Genomic DNA, 6,694 nt, shown 5'->3' on the forward strand with positions numbered 1-6,694 from the left:
CATTTCTTTTGCAGTCAGCGCCCTGAGTTTTTGGAAAGGCTCCGAACACGACCAGTTTTTCAGACTGACTCTAAACTCTCTGGATCCGTAGGCGAGAAGACCCTGCCCATTTATTTTCAGCCTATTAAAATTAAGAGGCATGTGAAATATTGGCAAAAAGGGGCAAAACTACTTGAAACTGAAGGAAGTCACATTTCCTTACAGACTAGCGTGAGAGCTTTAGATGCGTCTCAGTGCTCAGGGTCTGGCCCTAAACAGTCAGTTATTTATTTATTTATTTATTTAAATGGAGCAAAATTGAGGCAATTTTTCCAGGTGGGATGGGCCCCATTTCTGAGAGGGGAAATGGCTAAAAATAGGGCTATTCTCAAGCAAAAAAAAATGGCTTTTGTGTCAAAAATATGAGCTTTGGAATGTATTTATGATGCCACATGAAGGCAAGCCATACGGGTTTTAAAACAAGGGGTGAACATCTTTGCAAGGAAGATGTTTTCGGGGGGGGGGGGGGGGGCTGGATTTTACCACTCTTACTCATACTTTCATACCTTACTCCAGAAGAAAATACCAGAGAGCCTTACCTGTGCTTAATAGTATGTTCCTCTGCAACAAGTCAAATGGTTTCAGTGGGGCTTGTCACAGATAGTTGGATGGCTCTGCCTTTACTCAGCTACGCAGTGGAATGAAGCAGAGTTCCTCCTTACCCTTTTGTTCCGTTTGTGACTGATTGCTGTGAGGAGAGCAGGGATGACTCTCCCTCTGCTGATGGGAAGGATTAGTGCAGTGGTGCTCAACCTATTTACCATTGTGGGCTGCATGTGCAGCTCTCTATGTGTTATGTGGGCCTCATCCACACAATATAGATATCTGAATGGCCCTGAGGATGTCACATGGGCTGCAGCTGTGTGTTGATTGGGCTGCAAGAGGCCTGCGGGTGCGGGTTGAGAACCACTGGATTAGGGAGGAGAAGGACCCCTCGCTTTGTCCCCTAAGAGGGGCTTAACTCTTTCACTCATCAGCTAGAGCAGGAATTGACAACCTTTGGCACATGGCCAGGCAGAGTAAGCCCCCTAGTGGGCCGGCCGGTTTGTTTACCTGCCGCAGCCATAGGTTCGGCCAACCGTGGCTCCCACTGGCCGCGGTTCGCCGCTCCAGGCCAATGCTGCGGGAAGCGGCGCGGCCCGAGGGATTTGCTGGCCGCCCTTCCCGCAGGCCTCAGTGGCCTGGAATGGTGAATCACGGCCAGTGGGAGCTGTGATCGGCCGAACCTGCGGTTGCGGCAGGTAAACAAACCGGCCCCGCCTGTTGGGGGCTTACCATAGTGGGCCGCATACCAAAGCTTGCTGATCCCTGAGCTAGAGTAACAGCTGGGTGCAGAGGGAGGAATATACTGTTCCACAAAAAGAGGTGAAATAACGTCCTTCTTTTCTGGAGCAAGAAGGGAGAGAGGAAGAATTGTATCTCGATGAGTCACAGTTCCTTCCCAGCTCAGCTCCTGTGGCAGTCCAGCTATGCACTTCCCATCACTGAGAGCAGACTGTAAAGTTACAATCTAGTCCAGAGTATGGTAGCACTCAGCATGAGTATGAGTGGCACAATCTGGCCAACAGGAGTGTAAGTTAGCAGAATCTGTTTCCAGAACAATGTAGTCCATTAGGATAACATAAGAATTGCCCTATTTCTTTCCCCCAAAACTCAAACCTAACTTCAGTGGAAACTTTCCTGATGCTTGAAAATGTCTGAGTTATTTTCTCCCTTCTGCATACTCAAATGCTTGAAACTTTGGAGGTGCTTGACAAAGTCTGATTGATTTGCTTTTCCCCGGGTGCTTGATTTTCACTTGCTTCTGTTTACAGCTTCCAGTTAGGGCTGTAGGAAGAAGCACCAAAATAGAAAGAAAGTGGCTGTTCTGATCTGACAGTATTCCCAGGCTGGCCCGAAGAAGGAAGCACCCTGAATCATAAGAGAGATCCTGTCCTGTAAGGTTGGCTGCAGACTCAAGAGATTTGGACAGGTCAGATAAACTAATGAATAAACTTATGAACACTGATCTGAATTGAACTCAGTGGAGATTTCTCCCATTGCTGTTTCCCAGCACTGCCTGGAGGCTCAGTCTGGATGTTATTTATTGGAATCCTGCAGCTGTCCTGTAGCAGATTAGGCAAGACGTTGCTTTTCAAGACACTGGGTGGCTCTAAACATTGTTAAACATGATTGTTGGAACATGCTTTTCCAGCCATTCAATGGCTGTGAACATTAAACATTTTGTTGTTATAAGTGCTTGCTTTTCCAGCTGCCGAGAGGCCGTAATCTTTTTTTCTCATTAAAAATGTTGATTTTCCAGCTCACGAGCCACTGAAAATACTGCTTCCCTCCCCCTGCCCCCCATCCACCCGCACTGAAAATTTTTTTTAAGCTCACTGACCTATTTATTTTCATTTTCCATAGAAGGTGGAGGACATTGTTGGCCCAACCTAAAATACCTTTTTTTAGCTACTAGAACAAGTACAGGAGGGTAACACTTAGGATAACACTGAATCAAATCAAGCGTTGCCTTGTGGGCATATTACATTTAGATAAGGACATGCAAACTAATGCCAAACATCAGTATGTTCCTCTGTGTGTTCTCCAAAGAGATTGATAAACCACAGTGCTGGGTGCCACTTTCGCATATCCTTTTGTGTCAGCTGTATGAAAGCTATATGGCAGAACATGAAGCAGTCCTGGGGGCAGAAATGAAGCATGTGTTCTGGATTCAGGATGATGAGGAAAAGGTTTGACTTAATTCACTTAATTTAATACATATATCCTGTAAAGAAGACTGGATTGTTTAGGGAGGTAAGCAATTTGGGACATAGGAAGGGTGGGAGGGTATTTAAGGCACTGGATTGGGACTTGGAAGAACTTGATTTCACTTCTTGTTCTGCCATACACTTAACGTGTCACCTTAGGCACACCACTTAATCTTTCTGCCCATCTGTAAAATAAGGATAATAATATTCATTCCTGTTTAATAATATTCCTTCCTGTCTTTAGATCAGGGACTTACTATGTGTCTGTACATTGCTTGGTGCAATGGGGACTTGATCTTGGTTGGGGTTACAATAGGTAACTCCTGTTGACTGCAGTGGACACTGAGGGTGTCACAGTTTCAGGGTAACTGTACCTGTTTCCCCCTCTGTAATCTACCAAGGACACCCACTTTTAGGCTTATGGTTTCCAGCCATTACCTCTTTTGGATGGTGACCTGCACCTCACTGATCTCCTGATGGGGAATCTTTAAGGCTTCCTGCTTCCCTGCCTATATTGTGATGTTCCTCAGCAAGCCAGTCTGCCTCAACAGGCCAGCACCTGTGCTTTGCTTTCTCTCTGAAAGCTAATAACAGCCTAATTGCCCGCAGTTACAAGTTACCACTCAGCTCTTTCTAAGCAAGCACCTTTATTCTTAAAGTGAAAGCATGACAGAGAAAATATATTAAAAACAACAAAAGAACCTACAGCCATGCTAAAAAGAACTTACCAGAGCTCACCCCAACTCCCACCTTGGACTCTGGTAGGTGTCAGGCCTTCATAACCCATAACTGGGTTTTCCGTGTGGTTCCAAGTTCATAACTATCTCAGATACAGAACCAGAACCCAGGCTGGGCAGATCATCTGTTTCTTTGATCTTCAGTCTCCGGATACAGGTAATCAGCAATGACACACTCTTTGGGGTGTAGCTTCAAAAGATTGTGTTTTTACCTAAGCAGAGATGGGGAATTTGCATTAATCTCTCCCCAGGTATTCTTCATGAAATCCGCTTCACCCTCATTGTCCTAAAAGGCCATTCTTGCCTGGCATATTTTCAATATAGTACTTTGAACTCCCAGGCCTCACATCACATCCCTCCCCAAGCGAAGTTATAGGCATTCTGGTCCACAGTGGTACATAAACTTTGCATTTAATACAAGGGACCCCAAAGATACTTAAACCTAATTCAATAAGGGCTCCCGAGGATATGCAGGAAATTGTCATATCTATCACAGAAGCTGGTCAGCCATTTACAGAAGATGCTCAGCTTTTCAGTGGATCAGGCTACAATACTTAGGGCGAAGGAAAGTGGTAATCTCTCCCCTTTGGTAGGGGCATCTGGCTTTGTGCGGCTTCCAAAACACACATTTGGCATGCACTGTGCATCAGCTTGGAAAGGATTCAAGACATTTCATGGAAGCTACAATTAGTGGCTTCCCACAAATAGCACCGAGCACTGACAAGTGGCAGCTCTGTAATGCCATTTATGGGCAGGTAATGGCATTTCATTGCCTTTCAGGTGTTCTCGCAGCAGGGAGCACATATATTTTTTCAGCTCTGTGATTTTTCCCCCACACACTAACTGGCACAAATCATTATATTTGGCCTTGAGCATTGGGAGCATTTTACTTTGCATTAACTTTGCAGTCCAATTTCTTTATAAGATGAAAAAATATGTTCATTAATGTTAGAAACCCAGGTTAGAAACAAGAAACTGCATTGGGAATGAGCTAGAAAGATAGCCCAGATCCTCAACTGGTACAAATCAGCATATCTCAATTGACTGCAATGGATCTCTGCTGATTTATACCAGTGGAGGATCTGGCCCAACATTCCCCCCCTTTTCACCCCCATCCTCAGCAGCTTCTTACTGTAGCCACTACCCTGGAGGAACTGGTTGGGTCTCCATTCAGATACTTTTCTCTATTAGATTGAAGTGCCCATTATTAAATATTTGTTCCCCATGTAGACACTTATAGACTGTAATCAAGTCTCCATTTCGCTTTGTTAAGCTAAGTATATTGAGTTCTTTGAGTCTATCACTATACAGCATGTTTTCTAATCTTTTAATCATTCTCTGACCCCTCAACCATCGTGCAGAATTTTGGGCACCAGAACTGGATACAGTATTCCAGCAGTAGTCACACCAGTGTCAAATATAGACATAAAATAACCTCTCTACTTATCCTTGAGATTCCCCTGTTTCTGCATTTCAGGGTTTCATCCATCCTGTGAGTAGGGGCTACATTCTTTGTTCCTGGATTGTTCATGTAGTCTGATCATTTACCCATGGTGATGAATAAAATCCAGCAATCCACTGAACCTTCGTGCATGTTCCATCCTCGTTAGATACCCTCTGTATGGCCTACTGGAAATCTGTACTGAAAACCCTCTTACAGGAATAAGTAGTGAAGTGAAAGCCTGTGATAGATCACTTATACCAAGCTTGTTAATCAAAGTAATGCATAAAAGATGCTTGCGAGGAATGCTGAACACAGCACTGGTTAGTGTCCTTTCAGCAAGCTACTGTTCCAAGTCCTGTAGAATGCAAAGGGGAAAGAAGGCCACGACCCACATAAAATGGTGAATCAAAGAAAAGGCATCACACTCCAAGGTGAGAACTTAGAATGAAGTTTCCAGCAATCAGGATTCCCGATAAAATAATCCAGGTAATAATATCACACAGCATTAAAACAATAGAGGGCTATCTCTAATATTTGCTGACAGTGTGGGTTTTGGGGAGAGAGGGCCATGACATGCATAAAAACTGTTAATTAACCCATACAGTAAATCTGTTTCATTCATTGCCACAACAGAACTAATCAAGGCAGGCTTACTGTTTGCTCATTTGGAAAATAATTAGGGTTCCCATTTAGACTTAATTACAGTGCAAAGGTTGACAATTATCGTCTCTGTGGAAGCACTGGATGCCTCAATATCTCGGCTGAACATGTGCCTATAATTATGTACATAATTTTCTTTGCAGAAAATGTAACCCACTTATTACCTGGATTTTATGCCTATAATTAGAGATAATAGTAATAAAAAGAAAAGAAAAGAAAAAGTGGCAGGATGCTGCATTACTTAGCATCTTTTCCATAGCAAATATATTCGCGTCACTGGGAAAGGAATCACAAAATAAAACAAGCTCCTGGTTTGCACCTGTTACCCTGAATAGAAGGAAGATGTAGAAGTGCAGAAGAACAGAGCTCTCCTTATAGTATGGGGAGGAGAAGTAGCCATCACATAAGATATTGCGGGAACAAGCTGTTCTCAAAGGTTTGTCTGTTCACAAAGTCACATTGCACTCCCTCCACAAGAGCCTTATCCACAGAGAGATAGGTGTGGTGGGGACAGAGGTGAGGACAAGCTGGAGGAAGAGAGAAGTGTCGTTGTAAAATAAATGCAATTTCAAATGGCTGCCTAGCCTTTCCCAGGGACTGAATAAGCCCCCGCAGCGCCTCTGAGTAGGGTAGATGCAAGCCACTACTCCTATGCTGGGATAAACCTACCCCTTAGATTCTGATTTTTTCTGTTGGTTTCAACTGGAGTTGGATCAGGCCTTTAGTGAATGAGTGACAGAATCAGGAACAGAACACAGGGCTTTTGATTCCCTGTCTCTTCTCTAGCTAAAAGACTGTGCTCCCTCCTATTTCTTCTTTCAGCTATGTCTTGTGAAACCTAATTCTGAGTACTTCTGCTGCAAGAGATGCTAAGCCCTGCTAACCTGCCTCAAAAAAATGTAGGTTTGCTCTTTGCATATAGTGATTTGTATCCAAGCGAATGTGAAGTTGCTACAACTGCTTACTTGGCTACTCCAGTCTCTCATGGCGTAAGCATCCCTCAAAAGGAGATTACCATTTCATTCCAGCCAATAAATGCAGGCTGATTAATGCCTACTCAGCCT

This window comes from Eretmochelys imbricata, chromosome 10, assembly GCF_965152235.1.
Source record: "Eretmochelys imbricata isolate rEreImb1 chromosome 10, rEreImb1.hap1, whole genome shotgun sequence".
Taxonomy (NCBI): domain Eukaryota; kingdom Metazoa; phylum Chordata; order Testudines; family Cheloniidae; genus Eretmochelys; species Eretmochelys imbricata.